The sequence below is a fragment of the Orcinus orca genome, chromosome 12, assembly GCF_937001465.1.
Source record: "Orcinus orca chromosome 12, mOrcOrc1.1, whole genome shotgun sequence".
NCBI classification, from domain to species: domain Eukaryota; kingdom Metazoa; phylum Chordata; class Mammalia; order Artiodactyla; family Delphinidae; genus Orcinus; species Orcinus orca.
This window is the reverse complement of record NC_064570.1, coordinates 8,476,672-8,499,508: the sequence shown is the minus strand read 5'-3', so window position 1 is coordinate 8,499,508 and position 22,837 is coordinate 8,476,672. Positions and strand designations below refer to the sequence as shown.

General features: G+C 42.8%; 1 protein-coding gene across 1 annotated transcript in view; it reads right to left on the bottom strand.

Moving 5' to 3' along the window:
- EZR (ezrin) overlaps positions 1 to 22,837 on the bottom strand; it is a 164,266-nt gene that overhangs the window by 64,380 nt on the left and 77,049 nt on the right. The window lies entirely within an intron of this gene.

Genomic DNA, 22,837 nt, shown 5'->3' with positions numbered 1-22,837 from the left:
CCTCTAGGATTGCCTTTTTTTTTCCTCTAAATTAGTTTTTTCTTCAAATTTAACCTTCAGTTTTGAGTCACTTAGTTGGCTCTCGCATCAGATGATTCTTTGGTTCTACAAGTGGTCTCCCAGTGATGCCAGATGGGATCAGCACAGCTTCAGGTGCTAGTTGTTAATGCCTATAAAGTAACAGCCCTGTGCAAAGGAGAATCATTTAAGAGTTACTTGGACGTCATCATCAAAAGTAGCCAAAGAATTCAAGTGACAGTTTATCCCAGAAAATCTTTTGCAGTTAGTGAACTTAGGGTATAACTAAGAACATTGAGAATACCACACACACAGTTTAGGTGATCTTGGTATAGTGGTGGGACAGCAGTGATTGGAAAATGAAAGTAATTAACAGTACATGCTCTGTTGGGGGAGACTGAGGGGGAACAGACACTCAGCCTAGAAAAATATTTCTCAGTGGATTTCCTATGAAGTCAGTGTGTCTTGGGTTTAACTTTGAAACAAATTGAAAAATTGAAAAAAAAGAGCATCAGTCATATTGGATTAAGGGTTCACTCTGCTTCAACCTGACCTTGTCTTACCTTGATTATATCTATAATGACCTTATTTCCAAATAAGGTTATAATCTGAGGTACTGCAGGTGAGGACTTCAACATACCTTTTGGGGGAAAACAATTCAACCCATCACACCTGGTATGGTAGTTAAATGTACACAGGCCGACATTCTTTACAATATCCCAAGCGCCTTGCCTACAGCTGGTGGTTTTGGAGTGAAACAGACCTGGGTTTGTCACTCACCCTCTGGTGTAAGCTGAGCAACATACTTAAGCTATCTGTCTTCTCTCATCTGTAAAATAACCGTAATACCTAGAGTTATCGTGATATGTATTAGAGTCAGTTCACATATATAGTGAGTACCCAGGAAATTGTAATTATTATTATTAATATTGTGTGTTGAACAGAGCGGATGATCAATTAATAAATGTTAGTCACCATTTCCTCTAATAAATATTTACTAAAGTGGCAGGACTGCAGACCTGATGATTTTTTCCAGAGGGCAGGAGAAGCCATGGCCAACAAGCCCTGGAGACTGTTCTGTCTCCTGGCATCATGGGAACTGCTGAGGTGACGATGTGGCAGCTGCCCATGCCTGCTTGGAGGGCAGGGAGATTCTGGCCCCCAGCCCCATGGCACGGAATCCTGGCTGGCTCTGTGGGAACCCTGCTCTTCGTCCTCTAGGCTGTGTGTGTGTGTGTGTGTGTGTGTGTGTGTGTGTGTGTGTGTGTGTACTCGCACTGGGGGAGCGCCTGGGAGATAGGGGACAGGGGAGCCAAGCATCTTTCTGAAAGCATATATTCAGGCTGGAATGAAAGATGGCAGCCAGAGCATAACCACCAGCTCTGGGGACCTTCCTGATTTCTGTGAAGACGAGATTCTCCAGAAAGATGGTGGGTAGTGGGCACAGCCAAGGAGAAGGGAATCAGAGACCTGCGTCGGAAATAGAAATAGACCTCGGAGTGGCTGGGGTGACCTCAGTGAACACAGTTTTCTATCAAGTGGGGCTGATGAAATCTGCCCTATCGAATGGGAACAGGATTCAAAGGCCAGCCACGAGTATTTATGTCCCACTGTTGCCAGCCCTTGAAGATACATTTCCAGGGTAACATCAGCATTTACAAAGCACTGCCACAGCTTTGCTTTGTTTTGATTTTCATTTTTACAACAAAAAGTGAAAAATGTATTAATTACTATAAGAAAAAAAGAGAATATGTCTAAGGCTCGGACACATTCCTCTGCCACAAGATCAAACTTAGCATCCCTTCTCCTCTCCGTATTTCATTAACACCTGAGGTTGTATGCGTCTGTTTAAAGGGGCTTCCTTTTCTTAAGAACAAACCCTGACCTGGCATATGGCTCCCTTAGACTTTAAACAAGACAAATACTTCCACCATAAAAACTAATCGCCAACTCCTTGAAGCTTATGAGGAAATTGTTTCAAGGAGATATACCAAAGTGAGTTGTAGATTTTTAGGAAAGAAGAAAATGATGGAATTTCATCCAGGCACCACACGTCTAAGAGTCAGACATCATTGCACCAGGTGACCTGTGTGGTGAGAGACACTGCAAAACATGGGTAGTTTTATTATTAAATTTACATCTTCCAGCATAGCTGGTGAGGGCAAGAATAAGAAACGCACAGATAACCAAGGCACAGCACAGGTGCAGGGGACCTCTGTGAGAGGTACAGAATGTGATGAGGTCAAAGAATAAAGAGCTCACACCCTTTGAGGGCAATAAGAAAAGGACCTGATGTCCTTTTTCCAATGTGTGAGAGATCAGGGCCCGATAAAGAGAAGGGAGAAAACTTTAGTAAGCAGGTGATCTGAGGTAGAAAATCAAGCACTAACTAGCATGGCTTGGATCCTAATTTGTATGTTGATTGCACATTCAGTTTCTATTCTGATTCTCTATTTATTTATTGTATTTGCATTTACCCAGGTAAGGCAGTCTGCAATACAGGGCATGCAATTATCTTGTCTAGTGAGCTATGCAACCATAACAGAATGTTGTAAAAGTGCTGAATTCTAAGTTCAGAAGCCTAGATAATTATTAGCAAAAGCTGCCCAATAATTTCACCAGTAAACCACATGACTAATCAGAAACTACTGGAGAGCATTTAATTTGCAGTAAAAAGTACCTAAAACTTCATGTGTAGTTTGGATGGCAGCCAGAAAATGGACACTACTGTTGGCAGGTCCTCAAACCTAAAAAATGATAATACTACAGTGATATTTTAGGTAAGCATGACAACACCTTTTAGAAACTTATTTCAATATATTTTCAGCATTGAACCTTTATGTTTGTTATTTATAACTTTGTGATCTGAAGTAGACTAAAAAGTAACTCAAACTGTGTAAATCTTTCACTATCTGCATAATGTAATTGCTTTGAAGCTTTGAGAAAGTTGGGTTTCCCATTTGAGTTCCACAAGGTGCATTAAATGAGGGACTGTCTGGTCTGGGATCACTCTAGGAAGTGAGGTCATAAAGCTCCCCTGCAGAAAATCTCCAGGGTTCCAGAACCTCTGCTCTTAGAGACAGGACACACCACTGCAGAGAACCACGCCAGGCATGATCCAGCCAAGTGCTCACTATAAATGGATTTTGGAAGACGTTACATTTTGATGGGATTCTGGGTTGAACAATCAAAGAGAGAAATAGGCTGGAGAGAGAACAACTTCTTTGAGACCCTTAATTGTTAGGTCTTTTTAAGACATGAGGATGGGGATTTAGCTCTGCTAAGTTCAGAGACTAGGTTTGAGTTACTTGAAATGCTGGAAAAAATCCAGCAAGAGACAGAAGGCACCTTGAAAGTGATTCAGGCTTAAAGGAAAAGATCATAATACTTTTTTAAAAAAGACAATAGCAATAAGAAAGATCAAAAACAAACCTTGAGGTTACTAAAGTACCAGGACTTTGAGTACTGCCAATTAAAAAAAAATACACACACACACACACACACACACACACCTTTCCTCTTAAAGTGAATGACTTGTACAGCACATGAAAACATATGAAAATATAAAGCTCTCTGGTAAAGGTAAATACATAGACAAATACAAAATCATATAATACTGTAATGGTGATACATAAATCAATTTAATTCTACTGTAGAATTTAAAAATAAAAGCATAAAAACTCTATAAAACTATGTTATGGATACAAAATATAAAAAGATGTAATTTGTGACATCAATAAATTGGGGGGAGAGACGTAAAAGAGTAGAATTATTGTATGTGATTCAGATTAAGTTTTATCAGTTTAAAATAGATTGTTATAACAATAAGATGTTTTATGTAATCTCCATTACTCACAAAGAAAATATCTAGGAGATACACAAAAGAAAATGAGAAAGGAATCAAAGCATGTCACTTGAAAAAATCAACAAAACACAAAATAAGGCATCAATAAAGAAAAGGGGGACAAAATAACTTAAAAAACACACAGAAAACAATGAATAAAATGTCAATAGTAAGTTCATTCCTTTCAGTAATTACTTTAAATGTAAATGGATTAAACTTCCCAATCAAAGGACACAGAGTGGCTGAATAAATTAAAACAAAACAAAACAAAACACAAGATCCAAGTTTATGCTGTCTATAAGAAACTCACTGAAGCTTTTAGGACATACATAGGCTGAAAACGAAAGGATGCAAAAAGTATTCCAGATAAATGGTAACCAAGAGGGCAGAGGTAGAATTTAAGGTAAAAATTGTCACAAGATACATAGGACATTATAGAAGGATAAAAGGATCAATTCACTAGGAAGATATAAAAATTATAAACATATAAGGATCTAATATCAGAGCACCCAAATATATGAAGCAAACAGAATTTTTGACAGAATTGAAGGGAGAAATAAACAGTAACACAATAATAGTAGGAGATTTCAATATCCCACTTTCAGTAAAGGGTAGAACGTCCAGACAGAAGATCAATAAGGAAACAGAGGACTTGAACAACATTATAGACCAACTGGACCTAACAGACAGACACAGAATACTCCACCTAACAGAAGCAGAATACACATTCTTCTCAAGTGCACAAGTAACATCCTCCACTATAGATCACATGCTAGGCCACAAAACAAGTCTTAACAAATTTAAGAAGATTCAAATCACACCAAGTATCTCCTCTGACATGAAACAAAACTAGATATCAATAGCAAAAGGAAAACTGGAAAATTCAAAAATATGTGGAAATTAAATAACACATTTTTGAACATCCAATGGGTCAATGAAGAAATCACAAGGGAAGTTAGAAAGTATCTTGAGAGAACTGAAAATGAAAATACAACATACTAAAACTTATGGGATGCAGCAAAAGCAATACTAGAGGGAAGTTTATAGTGGTAAATACTTATATTAGAAAAACAAGAAAGATCTCAAATCAACAACCTAACTTTACACCTTAAGGAACTACAGAAAGAACAAACCAAACCCAAATTTAGCAAAAGGAAGGAAATAACAAAGATTAGCAGAAATAAGCAAAACAGAGAATGGAAAAACAATAGAAAAAATTAAAACTAAGAATTGGTTTTTGAAAAGACAAACAAAATTGAAAAAAGTTTAGCTAGACTAATTAAGAAAATAAAGGTAAGATTCAAATAACAAAAATCATAAATGAAAGAGGAGACATTATAACTGAAGCCACAAAGAGAAAAAGGATCAAAACAGACTAATATGAACAATTATATGCCAACAAATTAGATAAGCTAGATTATCTAATTAGATAAGTAAATACATTCCTAGAAACAAACAATAAGACTGAATCATAAAGAAATTAAAAATATGAGCATATCTGTGACTAATAAGGAGGTGAATCAGTAATCAAAACACTTCCAACAAAGAAAAGTCCAGGGGACTTCCCTGCTGGTGCAGTGGTTAAGAATCCGCCTGCCAATGCAGGGGACACAGGTTTGATCCCTGGTCCAGGAAGATCCCACATGCCGCAGAGCAACTAAGCCCGTGCGCCACAACTACTGAGCCTGTGCTCTAGAGCCCGCGAGCCAGAACTGCTGAGCCTGCACGCCACAACTATTGAAGCCCGCGCACCTAGAGCTCATGCCCTGCAACAAAGAGAAGCCACCACAATGAGAAGCTCGCACACCACAACGAAGAGTAGCCCCTCCTCACCGCAACTAGAGAAAGCCCACGTGCAGCAGTGAGACCCAACGCAGCCAAAAATAAATAAAATAAAATGAATTTATTTAAAAAAGAAAGGAAAGTCCAGGAGCAGATGGCTTCCCTGAAGAATCCTATCAAACATTTAAAGAAGAATTAACAATAATCTTTTTCAAATGCTTCCAAAAAATTAAAGAGGAGGGAACACTTTCAACCTGACTTTATGAGGGCAGCATTACCCTGAAATACAAAACTCAACAAAGATACTTCAAGTAAAGAAAACTGCAGACCCATATCCCTGATGAATATTGATGCAAAAATACTCAACAAAATACTATCAACCAAATTCAACAGCACATTAAAAGGATTGTACATCATGACCAAGTGAGATTCATTCCTGGAATGCAAGAATGGTTCAACATAACAAAATCAATTAATGTAATACATCACACTAATAGAATGAAGAAAAAAACCTACATGATAATCTCAATTGATGCAGAAAAAGCATTTGACAAAAAAAAAAAAAAAAAAAAAAGCATTTGACAAAATTCAACATCCTTTCATGATAAAAATACTCAACAAACTACAAATAGAAGGAAATCACCTCACTGTAATAAAGGCCATATATGAAAAGTTCACAACTAACAGTATATACAACAGTGAAAAACTGAAAGCTTTCCACTAAGATCAGGAACAAGGCAAGGATGACCACTCTTGCCACTTGTATTCAACACAGTACTGGAAGTTCTAATCAGAGCAGTTTGGCAAGAAAAAGAAATAAAAGTCATGCAAATCAAAAATGAAGAAGTAAAATTATCTCTGTTTGCAGATGACATTATCTTATATGTAGAAAACCCTAAAGATTCCCTTCCCCAAAACTGTTAGGACTAATTTAAAAATTCAACAAAGTTGCAAGATATAAAATCAACACACAAAAATCAGTTTCATTCCTATACCAACTATGAACAACCTGAAAAAGGAAGTTAAGAAAACAATTCCATTTACAATAATATCAAAAAGAATAAAATACTTAGGAATAAACTTAACCAAGGAAGTGAAAGACTTGTACACTTAACACTACAAAAGATTGTGAAAAAAAATTTGAAGAAGACACAAATAAATGAAAAGGAATTCTGTGTTAATGGATTGGAAGAATTAATGTTGTGAAAATGTCCATTCTACCCAAAGTGATCTACAGATTCAATGCAACCCCTATCAAAATACCAGTGGCATTTTTTGAAGAAATAGAAAACAATCCTAAAATTCATATGGAATCTCAAAGGACCCTGAATAATGAAAACAACCTTTAATTCTGTCCTATGTTTGGGGAATATTAAGTGTACACAACCTATAAAGGAATCATATAACATAAATGTTAGATAATTTCAGACTACACTTAAGATGTTCAGACTTGCCTTAAAGAGAACCAGTAAGTGGTATGAACTGAAAATAAGTAAACCTTTTAATAGCACTAATCTCACTGTTACTTGCTGTAATAATTTAAATACTTCTTGCTGGTATCAATTGCTATTCATTCATTCATTCAAAAATCAGTTGATGAGTACCAGCTAAATGTTAGGCATTGTCCAAAGTAGAGAGTAAAGGGGAAAAGGTGGCCATAATCAAATAATCATGTTCCCTTCTTTTAAGGAGTTTACAATCTAATAGGGAATAGAGAAAAAAATGATAAAACAGTACAATTAGAGGTCTTGGATACACAAAGTGCTATTTGAGCCAATCACAGACATTTCTTGATTTTAGCTACCCAACATTCTTTCCCCCTTCTTCCAGTAACAGCATCAATACTTGCCTTGGACATCTGTTCACTCCCCATTCTTGGTCCATGTGGTTTGGTGAGCTGACTCAAACCTTAGCTCCAAGTTTGGGCATGTGACACAAACATGACCAATAAGAAGGTGAGAGTCCCCTGTCCACAGTGATTAGCTTCATGTGATCCTTAATTCCTCCAATGGGACTCAAATCTGGGTTATGTTATTTTATTTTATATTTTTAACTATTGGGAGACTTAGAAATGGACTTCCTACTATTAGGATGTGACATCAGCACAGCCGAATACTAAGTAAAATCGGAAGAAACCACAACCAAGAGAAGAAAGAAAGGTTGGGTCTGGATGACATTGTTTGAGCTCCTGGGACCAACTCTGCCAATCCCCCTGAATCTTTCAGTTCAGTGAACTAAGAAATTCCCTTCTCTTTCTTATGCCTTTTTGAGTTGGGTATTTTGTCAATCACCACCAAAAATCCGGAGCAGTACAATGCCTTTAAAATTCAACTAATTATAGATCACTGTGACTGATATTAACCTGAATGTAAATTTGGATTATCATGCAACCACTGAAACATCATCAGGACATACAGAGCATTTTGTAGCCCTCTTTTAAAAATTCTAAACTGTGATATGTAAGTAATACATCTGATAGGCTCTATGAAAGAACAATTAGAATGCATATCGTGCTTTTATTGAAAGAAAAGCACTTAGAAAAATAAATTACTAATTTTAAAAGAATCCTATTTTGCCAATATTCCTTCCATTGCTAGGGTATTTGAAGGATAAAAGCCAGTCCATCCTTTAAAAAATATTCTAGATCTTAAATTTACTAAGCAACAATAAAAATAGACCTAAATTTGCGTGGTACTTTGAACTAACTTCTTTACATACTTCACACATATTATTTAAATGTATGTATAGTCCATAGCCTAAGATCATCTGTGATGTCCTTTGGTTTTCATCATGATTATTTCTTTGTCTCTTAGCAAATAAGCTTCCTAATTTATAACTAGGCTCAGATTTCAATTAGTTTGAATTCTCTGAGCAATGACTGAGCAGTAGGAGAAACTTTTAAAAAAGAATACAAGTCATGGGCTTCCCTGGTGGCGCAGTGGTTGAGAGTCCGCCTGCCGATGCAGCGGAGACGGGTTCGTGCCCCGGACCGGGAAGATCCCACATGCCGTGCAGCGGCTGGGCCCGTGAGCCATGGCCGCTGAGCCTGCGCGTCCGGAGCCTGTGCTCCGCAACAGGAAGGGCCACAACAGTGAGAGGCCCGCGTACCACAAAAAAAAAAAAATTCTCTAAACATGTATGAGAGATTTTTAGTAAATAGAATATTTAGTAAATATACAGGGAATCTATTCCAAGTGTAATAGGAGGAAATTAATTTTCAGAGATAAGGAGAGCTTCTTTTTTTTTTTTTTTTTTTTGCGGTATGCTGGCCTCTCACTGTTGTGGCCTCTCCCGTTGCGGAGCACAGGCTCCGGATGCGTAGGCTCAGCGGCCATGGCTCACGGGCCCAGCCGCTCCGCGGCATGTGGGATCTTCCCGGACCGGGGCACGAACCCGTGTCCCCTGCATCGGCAGGCGGACTCTCAACCACCGCGCCACCAGGGAAGCCGAAGAAGAGCTTCTTAACATTAAACAACTTTGCAAAAAGTTTATTTCCACAATAATACTCAAATTTGTACTGACTTTGCCCATATTCACTGATACTTTACTATTTTTCAAATACTATAGCTTGCTTTATTATTTATTTATTTTTATTTTGGGCTGTGTTGGGTCTTTGTTGCTGCGCGTGGGCTTTCTCTAGTTGTGGCGAACGGGAGCTACACTTTGTTGCTGTGTGCGGACTTCTCATTGTAGTGGCTTCTCTTGTTGCGGAGCATGGGCTCTAGAGCGCGTGGGCTTCAGTAGATGCGGCATGTGGGCTCAGTAGTTGTGGCTCGTGGGCTTAGTTGCTCCACGGCACGTGGGATCTTCCTGGACCAGGGCTCGAACCTGTGTCCCCTGCATTAGCAGGTGGATTCTTAACCAGGGAAGCCCAATACTCCTATTCTTAAAGCCCAGTTTCACTTAATAATTCCATACCATGGTTCACTTCTTATTAATAACAAGTAATATTTCCTGAGCCCTTACCTTATGTGTCAGGCACTGTGCTAGACCACTGTCAATGTTATTTAGTCTGTACAAACTCCTGGACATAAGGACTGTTATGATCTTAATTTTTATGGAAAAGAAACCTAAGTGTAAGAGATGTGAATTAACTTGCCTAAGGTCATCTAGTAGGAAGGGTACAGAGTCGGGGTCTCCAAGGCTGTCCCCTTAGCCTCTGAGTCACCTTTGTGGCAGCATGAGGGCTGTTCTGGAAGGTGGAATGTTACTGCACCATGGGGTCCAGAGGCACAGCGACATATCTGGGTGTTTAGGTGATGAAGAGACTTACTTACTCCTTACAACTACTTTCTTTCAAGAATAAGAAAACAAAGAACCTGAATAAAATTCAGCCCAAACCTGCTGGGACGAAGTGAGAGAGTGGCATGGACATATATACACTACCAAACGTAAAATAGATCGCTAGTGGGAAGCAGCCGCATAGCACAGGGAGATCAGCTCGGTGCTTTGTGACCGCCTGGAGGGGTGGGATAGGGTGGGAGGGAGGGAGACGCAAGAGGGAAGAGATATGGGTACATATGTATATGTATAACTGATTCACTTTGTTATAAAGCAGAAACTAACACACCATTGTAAAGCAATTATACTCCAATAAAGATGTTAAAAAAAAAAGCTCAATAAGCTCCAAAAAGTAAAAAAAAACAAAAAAGAGGATATACAGATGGCAAATAAGCATATGAAAAGATGTTCCACATCATTTGTCATCAGGAAAATGCAAATTAGAACAACAAGAAGATACCACTGCACGCCTATTAGAATAGCCAACATCTAAAACATTGACAACACCAAATACTGGTAAGGGTGTGGAGCAACAGGAACGCTCATTCCTCACTTTGATACGACCACTTTGGAAGACGGTTTGGTGGTTTCTTACAAAACTAAATATACTCTTACCATACAATCCAGCAATCACACTCCTTGGTATTTACCCAAATGAGTTGAAAATTTATGTCACGCAAAGCCCTGTACATGAGCGTTTATAGCAGCTTTATTCATAATTGCCAAAACTTGGAAGCAAACAAGATGTTCTTTACTAGGTGGTGGACAAAGTGTGGTACATTCAGACAGTGGAATATTATTCAGCACTAAAAAGCAATGAGCCATCAAACCGTGAAAAGATGTGGAAGAAACTTAAATGCATATTACTAAGTGAAAGAAGCCAACCTGAAAAGGCTGTATGATTTCAACTATACGGCACTGCGGAAAAAGCAAAACCAAGGAGACAGTAAAAAGATCAGTGGTTGCCAGGGACTGGGGTGAGGGAGGGATGAATAAGTGGAGCCCAGAGGCTTTTCAGGGCAGTGAAACTACTTTGTATGATACTATAATAGCAGACGCATGTTATTATATATTTGTCCAAACCCATAAAACGTACGACAGCAAGAATGAACCCTAATGCAAACTATGGACTTTGGGTAACGATGATGTGTTCATGCAGGTCCATCAGTTGTAACAAATGTACCACTGGGGTGAGGGATGTTGACAATGGGGGAGTCTGTGAGGGGGGTGAGGGGGCATATGGGAAATCTCTGTACCTTCCCCTCAATTTTGCTGTGAATCTAAAACTGCTCTAAAAAATGAATGTCTTTTAAAAAAAAAAACAACTTCTTTCTCAGTCTCTTGTTTCAGCTTGTCACTCTAGATTCTTCTAAACTCTTGCAGAAATCATCAGCCCTCTATTAGCAGTAATAAGACTATCGCAACATTTCAGAGCTCAGATTAAATATTTTGCCTTTGCTGTTATCACAAGTCATTGGACTCCTACTGTAACTGATCTTAAGCAGAAAAAAGATTGGAAGAAAATGACAAATCATCAAATCACAAAGTCCCTGATGACTGAAGCTGAATGTATGCCTATTGGTGTCACAGCAATGTCCCCGTTTATTTGCACAAGAAAACATTTATAAACATTTAGATGGGGCACACACAGAGCAGGTATACAGACTCCTCCCTCCTATTCACGCCTTCAGCTAGCATTAGAGGTTTAAGACCTTGGAATGCTGACAAGAAAAACACACTTTAAATGTCTATTTCAAAAAGGCAGTAAATGGGATGGGATAACATGCTTCATCTCATGGAATATTGAACTTTTCCTGAACGTAAAACTGCCTACACAGCTAGCGATGAAAGGTATTCCAGTGTTTACCCCTACTTGCCAAACTGCTGAGATTTGCATTTTCCTGTAATTAATGCCCCTGTTGATAGCTGGAACATAGAAACAATGAATCCAGCTCTCAGGTGAGGTGGCCCCCGAGGGCCACCATCTTCCCAAGCCAGCAGTTTGTGCCTCCCACGGACGCCCTTGCCACCACTCAGAAACACCTGAGACTTTGGGAGAAAGAAGGTGAGTGGAATTTCCCCATACCTGGAAGGGTTAAGCACTGAGTCAATCTATAGCAAACGGCACACCCAGTTTGAGGTCCATGAAGGTGAAGTAATTTATCTGTGAGTCATATTACTGAATACAGTCTATTCTACAGAATGTTGGTAAGCAACTCACTCCCAAACATCAAGTCCACTGGTTCTGTTATACACAACATTTGAAAGTGAGATGAGCTGCTCATTTTGACTTAGCATCAGGCAATGAAACAAATCTGACATTGAAATGGGCTTGGGTTTTCAGCAATAGATTTAGACTCTGAAGAGAGCTGCTGTGTTGCATGATTCCATTTTCACACTGAGCATGAGAGCCAGAGACGAAGGACCATCCCAGTGCCCCTGGCTAAGGGGCAAGAGAGAGAGAGATAGAGAGAGAGAGAGAGAGAGAGAGAGAGAGAGAGGGAGAGAGACACTTCTGAGAAACTTTCAGTATCGGAAAAGAAAAAGAGAACCCAGCCCAAAGGAACCCAGTTTTATTATATCATGGCTTTTTCCGAGGCTCTGACTATATGACTAACTTCTTAGCAATTGGCAGGACTTCATACTGATTTGCGTTTTAAACTAGAACCTTAAAACCCATTTACCGTAACCACGGATCCTATTAAAAGGATCCTGTATTTCTAAGTCAGGGGGCATGACTTACAAATGTGTGTGTCTATGGCTGGGAGAAAGGTGTGATGAGTTGCTGTTTTGTTGCTAGGCAATAGGTTTTATGTGACAACAGTTCCCTTTCTCTAAAGGGAATTGCTCTTTTTGTTTCATGAAAGCAGGGCATTTTCTTAGTACAAGAAGTACATATGGAGTTTATATTAATTCGTAAGATTATAGTAAACTGTTTATGAAAGGGAACGCTATTCTATATCTTTGTTCTTTTGTTTGCTTTTCATTGCCACCTGCGAAATCTTTTGCTTAAAGAGACATGTTGTTTCCTTTTCTCGTCTGATTACCACTGTTTGGCTCGTCTGGCTGTGGCTTGTGTGACTGTGATTCTCTCCAAGCCTCTAAACTCCTCAGGTTGAGTAGTCAATACGCCTCTGAGCTATTCAACAGAGAACATGTCCACATTTGCAAATGTTACTGGATTTGATTTTATAATTTTAAACAAGTTAGCTAATCCTGACGTGAACATGTTGTGGTGTCTTCTGTATTTCTTCTTCTTTTACTGATTCCATCCTCGTTTAGTGTATGTGTGTTGTGTGCTGTTGTATTATAGTCTCCCCAAGATAGGGCCCTGGATCTCTTGCATCCTTACAGTCTTAACAACATCTAACTTGGGACGTAGTAGATGCTTAATAAATGCTTGTTGGCTATCAGATGAACGAATGGATGCACAAAGATTAATATAGTGTTGCCTTTTCCAGTTACATGGATTTTCAACAGATTCAGGGCAGACCCTGAAAAAAGTGAAGTGGTGATTGGTATTACAGGTACTGTAAAAAGAGGCAGAAATCTAAATACACTTAAGTTGAAGACCTGTCTTTCCTCCATAAAACCATATGTTTTACATAGAAATATCAATCAAAAGCTCTCAGCTATAGATTCGGAACACTGATATTCTTTTCATTTTAGGAGACCATAGAGTTAATTCTAAAAATGGAAATGGCTTGAGAGCCAGCCCCATGTTCAATGTTCAATTTTTTTTCTTAACGTATGATTTTCTCCTAAAGCAGAGTTAGGGCTTTGCTACCACGTTACAGCATAATCGGAAAAGGTAACCCTGACAATAGGAAGTGACGTATGTGCTGGTCTTTCTTTTTGACAGTATAGAAAAATCTATGGGTGAAGTTTGTCTCTTGGGTTTCAGAAGATTAAAATGCTTCCCCTACCCCATCCCTGCCACCCTCTAGGATGTTGAGTTTTGTTCCCAAAGAATAATGGTATACTCATTAAGCCACTGTTCTAAACTCTTCACATGAATTAATCCCTTCAATCCTCACAACAATCTTATGAGGTGGATGCTATTATGGTCCATCTTATAGAGGAAGAAACTGAGGCACAGAGAGGTTTAGTAACTTGCCTAAGGGCTCTACGTCTAGTATGCAGCAGAACTGAGTTTGGAACCCTGACAGGCTCGCTGGACTTCACTGTCCTAACCCTTCTATGACACACCTCTGGAACAGAGAAGGGGAAAGGATGGCCCAACGCACAAATCGTCACCACACCAGGCCTCTCCACCCAACTGCTGCTTTCCGCAACTGCACTCTCCTTGGCCTTGTTCTGAGCTGTTCTAAGGCCACTGGCTCACTTGCACCAAGGCTCAAGGGTCTTGCAAACCGTGAATGCAAGAGCCAGCCCAGAGCTCCCTTGTCCACGAGCTGAGCCTATGCTGTGGGTGAGCATGCCCCTCCCTGGCCTTGACTGGAGACTCAGCGCTCCAGACCTGCGCCCTGAAAGCCTGGGACTGGTCTTCGTGGAGAGCCAGGCAACGCGCTCTGACACCACCTGCCTCAGTTGCATCCTTACAGCCTCAAGAGCACCTAACTTGGCATCCGCCAAGAGGAGGTACATTCCCTGCGAGGGCAGGCCTGGGGCTATGCCCAAGGAGATGTACTGACTCCCATTACAGAGAGAACCTTCTGGCACGCCAGCCCTGCCAAAGGCTGCCCTAATATAAACTGTCCTCTCCTCCAAGGGATGGGGGCTGGGGGAAGGCACACCACACACACACACCACACACACACACACACACACACACACACACACCACACACACCACACACACACACCACACACACACACACACCACACACACACACACACCACACACACACACACTCACACACACACCACACACACACACACACACACACACCACACACACTACGTGATTTTAGGTAACAGGTTTGCCTCTCACAACTATCCTTTATCAGCAAACACGCCTGAAAGTACAGCCCATACCTGCATTCCAAAGACCACGCAAATCACTCCCCTCCCTGCTAAAAGGCCCCACAGTGAGTCATTGCACCTGCTAAAGAGTAGTCAGTGTGGTCCCACCCTTCCCCCAGGAAGTGAGAAAAAGTAAATATATATATAGTTTTTCTCTCAGCACTGATGCACATGTTAAATAGGTGATTTTAAAAGTGAGAGCTGTTTAAGAGGCAGCGACAGCTCTGGAGAAGGACAATGAGCCAGGGGACCTGGTGGTAGCCTGGTAGAAACCGCAGGATTCCTACGAACTCTTTCATGAACAGGGCTTTGAAATTCCAGAGCCCCCAGGAGGTGGCTTCCTCTTTGATTCAGTGTAGCTGGGCTGCCAAGAATGCAGTAAGGATTGGGGCACTTGGGACACCTGAGACGTGGGGTCAAAGAGACAGCCCTAGGGGAGAATTCCAGAGGTTGGGCTGGGTTCTTTCAGCATTAAAAAAAACAAAGTGTCACTTCTTCCAGGAACCTCAGTGCCCTAAAACCCCTACATAAATCAATGAATGTTTATGCACCTCCAGGACCCAAACAGAAGTCAAGGGGAGGTGGTGTCCAAAAGGCCACTGGGATCCCTGGGATAATACTGATGTACAAGACGCCGTTCAACAGGGCTTACGATATGATCATTCTGGGGGCAAGGACCCCAAATTACCTGTTCTGTTCCAACTATCCAATTTAGACTGCCCCCAGTGATTGCGGCAAACCAACATTCCACTTATAATCTCTCCAGAAAGACAAAGGGGCCACCTAAGAAACAGCTCTACAACCATACAAGGCCATTGATAAGTGAGAAAGACATAGATCACCGAGGGCCTAAACGCAGTGGAGTCGCCTGGAGTCCTGTTAAAACATGGATTGGGATAGGGTCTCAGGTTCCACATATCGCCCTGTCGGTGCCCAGGCTGCTGGTCTGTGGATCACACTTTGAGTATTTGGGGTACTAGAGAGCTCTTGAGGGGGGTTGGTCAGTGGACCCTGGTAGAGTCAGGGAGGTTTCCTGGAGCATGAAGAATTGAGATGGGTCCCCCGTGGTGAGATTGGATGGGAAGGAGAGTAAAAATACCCCAGATCGTCCATAAGGCAGTGGGTGACCTGGGGAATCCTCATGGTGTACGGCAACTGCTCCAGGTTCAAGGACAGGATCAGCCTGCCGGATATCCCTGGGGGCGCGGAAGGGCTGGAGAGGCTAGGAGCTTGGAAACTGGACTCTGCCATTCAGTAGCTGGGAGACTAGGTAGGTTTGAGAAATGAGGACAGTAACACCAATCCCCTAGGACTGGAGTGAGGATGGAATGAGACGATACATAAAGTGCTTAGTGTAAAGCCTGGCACAGCACAAGAAATCTGTAGCTAGAATACTTGTTGATATTGTTGTTGTTGTTATTATTATTAGCTGAAGCAGAAGAGTGTTAGGTCTCCTCTTTATTTCTGAGCCTTGGGCCAACATATCCCAGAACACAGGGCTCCCAATTAAAGCAGGAGGGTAGCCCATGATGCTGGGATGGATGGGAGAATTGCATGGTCTTGACAAGAGGGCAGAAGGGCCTTGATCCCAGGGCCTAGGAAGGACTGAGACTGTCCCTGCTCCTGGACATAAACAGGGGAAAGGACTCAAGGTGCTCAGGACTAATTTACCAGTGGAAAAAGTGACTTTAACATATTCTAAACAAGCCTGTCCTTACCTTGAAATGGCACCATACAGCAGACTCTATTTCAGCCACAGTGGACCCGGGCATGTTCGAACCCAAGGTGCAATGAGATCCAGGATCGGAATGTCCTAGCGGCAGGTTTTCTAGGGCTGGTTATCTCCAGGCCCTGAAGCCGCGTGCTCTAGCCCTCCACGACAGCGAGAGCCGCGCTGAATGCAGTCACCAAGGCACCTGCGGCAGAGAGTGGGGCGTTCGCTTCTCCCAAATACTTCCCTTTGAGAGATAAACCAAGAGACAAATGGAAGGTGTCAGGCAATGTCAAGCTGCGCTAGGCCAGACCTCTCTGGAAGAGCAGCAGGGAACGTTGACGAAATGGGCAGAATCTAAACAGCAATGATTTATTTTCCACAGTCTCTGGCACTTTTCAAGCCTTTCTCTCCTCCCTTTCTCTTTAATGGGGCACAACGAACAATTTTAAGGCCAGTTGGCTGAGCTTTGCGTTTTCCTCAGATGGATTTGTATGTGAAACGATGAAGGTTTTACACGGTCGTTATTAGTGCATCAGCGCTACTCCAGTCCTTCATCTGTTCTTTCAAGGATTTAGCCAACATGCGAGGATGTTTCCCAACTGTACAGGTAAAGAGACCCAAGGCCACTTCTTGTGTCTCCTCTTTTCCCTGGCACTGGCTGGAGAGCCCTATCACCTATGGCCTGTTCTCCTTGCCCTGCCCTCCTGAGGAGCCCCACCTCAGAGAATGTCCCCTAACCTGGGAGGCTCCCACAGTGGCCTCTGGTTGACCAAAGTTGGCCACCTGGGAGCCCCTCCCACCCGTGGACCTCTGGATCCCAGGTCTCAGTCCAAGAGGACAACTCAGTCATCTCACCCTCATTTACTGGAGGGAGGAGGCCTTCCAGAGGCCCCACCCGCTCCTCGGGTCACATGCATTTTAGCAGCTGCATGTATTGGTTCAACCTGGCAGAGAATAAGCAGTCAGTGAATAGAATACTTGCTGATATTATTAGTAGCTGAAGCTTACTGAAACAATCGCATAGCAAACATACACCAGGCGCGGCGTGAGGGTGTTGGGTCTACAGAGATGGGCAAGATGAGGCCCCTGCTGCCTCTGGCTGTTTCAGGGCCACTGGGAACAACTGACAAAAAATGTATTATTAAACTGAAGGTGACGAAGGTAGAAGTAAGAATAGCACACTCTGTGCCCAATCTATCTCTGAGAGGGGAGGTGACATTCGGGCTGTGCCATGGTCTGAAAGTGTCCCCCCAAAACTCATATGTTGAAGCCCTAACCCCCAAAGATGATGGTATCAGGAGGTGGGGTCTTTGGGAGGTTCTCAGGTTGGGAGGCAAGAACTCTCATGAATGGGATCAGTGCCCTTATAAAAGAGGCTCCGGAGCTGTCCCTCAGCCCTCCCACCACATAAGGACACAGCAAGAAAGCCTCAGCTATGAACCAGGAAGAGGGCTCCCACCAGAACCTGACCATGCTGCCACTTGACCTTGGGCTTCCAGCCCGCAGAGCTGTGAGAAATAAATTTCCATCATTTATAAGCCACACAGTCTGTGGTATTTTGTTATAGCAGTCTGAGCCGACTAAGACAGGCTGTTTCTTCAGGGCTCCAGAGGGAGAAGAGGTAAAAGGATGCATTGGGCACTGCGAGAAGGATGTGAAGGCAAAGAGGTGGGTGTGAAAGGACGTGGCCTCTTTCGGGAGAGCATCCGGGTTGGCTGGAGTGGAGGAGGGAATGGGGCCAAGGGGAGGGGAGGCTGGAAAGGCACAGTGGAGGTTGATGTGAGGGCCTGTGTGCACCCAAGGAGTCAAAACCTTGACCTGTGGGCAGTAAGGAGCCAAATGAGGACCACGGTGGCTCTAATGATGGGACCCTGAGAATCGAACGGAGGTGGGGACGTGTCATGGAGGATCACATAAGGCCGCGGCTTGGGGATTCCCTGTTAAGAAGGGTCTGTAGTATCTCATGCAGTACCACACATGCCCAGGCACATGGCAGGTTTCATTATGTAGGTGACACTCCCTACGTGGTAAAGGTGAGAAAAATACTGCAGTAAATGGTTACTCTACTTAACAGCCTTGTGACATTCTCCAGAATGACTACACAAATGACACTGTAAACTCCACAGTCGTTCTCTGTGGCCTTATTGTATGACCTCTGTGCACGAAACATGACCCCCTGGTGAACAAACCCATGAGAACTCTGGCATTCCACTGAACAAGTCTCCTTCACATGTGGGTTCGGTCATTCTGTTGATACCAAGAGGGTGTCTAAGGCGACAGCCCAAATCAAAGCTTAGGTTTATCTGGAGACAAAAGTCCTAGAAGAATCTTGATTCACTAGATTTAAAAGACACCACCGCAGAGGAAGTCGTTCAGTCAGGTGACCTCTTGACTCTCACGAATAGGGGGGTCGGTCTGATTAGTGTGGAGTCAGGGGTGGATTTACGGAGAAAGTAGATCATGAGTTTCAGGCACCTCACTTGCCTGGTCCCTTGCAAAGGTCCTTGCAAAGGTCCTATGCCAAGTTTTTAATTCATAATTTTGTATTATTTATCTGGGGGGGGCATAAATAAAACTTGGACCTGCCCCTGGGTGTATCTCCAATCTGAAGATGACATTAATCTTGAGCAGTAAGCAGTTAGAGCCTTGGCAACATTTAGGTAAGCATTTTATGATTCAAGATGGCTCCTAACTGTAAGGACGCTTCAATGGAAAGAACGAGGGGTTGTGTTCACTGTGCTGAAGATTCTGACTTCAATAGACACTTGATCTCAAAAAGTAAATTTGGGGGCTTCCCTGGTGGTGCAGTGGTTGGGAGTCTGCCTGCTAATGCAGGGCGACACGGGTTCGAGCCCTGGTCCGGGAAGATCCCACATGCCGCGGAGCAGCTAAGCCCGTGCGCTACAACTACTGAAGCCTGCGCACCTAGAGCCCGTGCTCCCCAACAAGAGAAGCCACCGCAATGAGAAGCCCGCGCACCGCGACGAGGAGTAGCCCCCGCTCACCTCAACTAGAGAAAGTCCGCATGCAGCAACGAAGACCCAACACAGCCATAAATAAATAAATAGTAAATTTGTGCTGCCAGGCCCAACTTTTCAGAATCCTTTTTTTTTAAGTGGGGCACAATTGGCTCAGCAAGGGCGACTAGACAGACTGCTTCACACTTGGTGGGTGCCTACTAAATGCTTAATGAACGAATGGTAGTAATTGAATGAATAGTAGTAAATAATAGTAAATGGTAGTAAATGAACGAATGGTAGAATACAAAGTATTAGCCCTAGCACGCTTGAAGTCCTTGGATTTTTGTGTTGTTTTAATCATTTCAAAAATGTGTGCTTCCCTGGTGGCGCAGTGGTTAAGAATCCTCCTGCCAATGCAGGGGACACGGGTTCGTGCCCCGGTCCAGGAAGATCCCACATGCTACGGAGCAACTAAGCCCGTGTGCCACAACTACTGAGCCTGCCCTCTAGAGCCTGCGAGCCACAGCTACTGAGCCCACGCGCCACAACTACTGAAGCCTGTGCTCGTAGAGCCCATGCTCTGCAACAAGAGAAGCCACCGCAATGAGAAGCCGGCGCACCCCAACAAAGAGTAGCCCCTGCTCGCCGCAACTAGAGAAAGCCTGTGTGCAGCAACGAAGACCCAACACAGACAAAAATAAATAAATAAGGTAAATAAATTAAAAAAAAAATTTCAGGGCTCCCCTGGTGGCGCAGTGGTTGGGAGTTCGCCTGCCGATGCAGAGGACACGGGTTCGTGCCCTGGTCTGGGAGGATCCCACATGCCGTGGAGCGGCTGGGCCCATGAGCCATGGCTGCTGAGCCTGCGTGTCCGGAGCCTGTGCTCTGCAACGGGAGGGGCCGCGACAGTGAGAGGCCCGTGTACCTCAAAAAAAAAAAAAAATTTCAAAAATACAAAAATGTTGCAAGAATAATTCAAAGATCTTGTTAGTTCTTGAACAATTTGAGAGTAAGCTGCAGGCATGATTTCCTGTTATCCCTAAAAACTTTACTGCAGATGGTCTACAAACAAGGACAGTCTTCTGCATAACCACAACGTAGCCATCAAGACCAGGAAATCAACGCTGGAACATTACAACTACTACCAACTCCATTCAAGCTTCACCATTTGTCCAAACGGCATTCCTTAGAGACAAATGATACAGTCCAGGATTGGGCACTTCATTTAGATGTCAAATGTCTTTAATCTCCTTCCGTCTGGAATGGTTGATGTGTCTTTCCTTGTCTCTCACAACACTGACATTGTGAAGGTTATAGGTCAGTTAATTTGTAGAATGTTCCTCGATTCGTGTGTGTCTGATATGTTCTCATAATTAGATTCAGATTAGGCATTTTGGGTAGGAATTTCACAGAAGTGCTTCATGTTCTTACTGCATCCTATCAGGTGACACATAATCTTCTTTGTCCCATTATCAACGACATTAATTTTTCTGGACAGCTCCTGCCTCAGGTTTGTTTGTACAAACAGCACAGGAGGACGCCAGCCTCATGCAGACAGCAGCCCAGGAAGACACCCGTCCTTCTTTCCTCACATGGCACATGGAGACCTTTATGGTGCGTAGCCGCCTTTAGGAGGCCTGAGCTGGAGCCAGAACTGGAGCTGGAGCCTCTTTTGAGTCTTGTCCTTGGTCTTTGGCCAGCAGAGCTTCAGACCCTTGGGGCTGCAGGCACCAGCATGTTTCTGAAAGTTACACTTCTACTGGCAAGTGAGTTGTTATGCAGCCAGTTCTAGAATGTATGCCACTGGCTCTTCCTTGGAAACTTCCAGTTTTTGGAGAATGCCTAGGAAATGGCTAGACATCAGGCTTTTTCAAAGTCTGCCCATCTTGACAGCCTATCCCTAGTGGTGTGAAACAGCTCCTTCCTAAAAGGCTTTTCATGCACCTGGTGCAGCTGCCCTAGCTAGCTATCTAGCTATCTAGCTAGCTAGCTAGCTAGCTAGCTCCCTTTAGTCAAGATTCCCACAGCAATCACCACAATGTTTCAGCCAGTGATCTCTGTCATCTGAAGTGAGCTTTGAAGAAGGGGCTTGTGACCAAGGACCATGGGAAGGTATCTGATGATTGCTGATGTTAGCCAGAGAAGGGTTTATCTTGCATTCCAGGCATTTTTAGGATTCCTGCTGTAAAATGCTACCATCATGAACCATCCTGCCCAGATCCACCTGGTATAATTCCCTAGTTTTACTGTTAAGGGAATAATCAAGATTGCCCAGTGTAAGACACAGTGAATGGCGAGGAACATTTCTGTATTTCAAAGTTACCACGACTTTCATATTTCTGTATTTCATTTCTGTATTTCATTCATAAAGACTGCGTAACGAAATTTGAGTTACGCAGTCTTTAAACACAGCCATTACAGAGTCAGTATCCAGCACCTTTCCTAGCTCAGATGTACCTCTGAACCGATCTTCAGGTGTTCATGCCACCGTGTGCACTTCTTGTGCTCTACTGATTCCTTCGGCAGGAACACTCAGCCTTCATCTTATCGATTGTGCTTGTGTTCAAATGTGTCCCTTTAGTGACTGTGGCGTTCTGTAATGCAAACTGGCTAGGACCTTGAACGAGCCATTACTATAACCTCCCAAGTAAAGCAAAGAGGCTTATCGTGTGTTTCACAGTAAAGTGAGCAATGTCAGTAAAAAGCCTTAAACTTGCAGTTTTTAGACAAAAGTCCAAGTCTAAACATATTATAATACTGTGTGTATTAAGTGTGACAATTATCCCCCAGGCTGCTGGAACCATTTGTTTACTGTCAGAGAACAAGGACTGATGTCTGGCAAGATAATTTCCCTAAAAACCCACAAGTGCAGCTGAAGTTCTAATCCTGGGTAAAGCAGAGCTAGTAAAATACCTTACCATGGCGTGTGCTTGGGCAATACCACCACTCAGGAGAACCGTAGACCAGATCCAAGTCTTCCATTTTTCTTCCCTTGGTAGAGCACGGACAGCCAGTCTGCAGACTTCAGGAAGCAGCTTTTTGGACACCCTCTTAATGCCTTTGGACTCCACACAACCTGCAGTTTGGTGATCAAATGCTTTAGTGTGGATCTCGGGCTGTTGTGTTCTGTCTTCATCTCCTAAGACTCCCACAGCCTGAGCCCTTGAGCTTGGTGTTGCCTACAGTCTCTGTAGCTTTCTCCAATTCTACGCCCTTGCACACATATTTAAATTCTTCTGTGGTAGAAATGAGT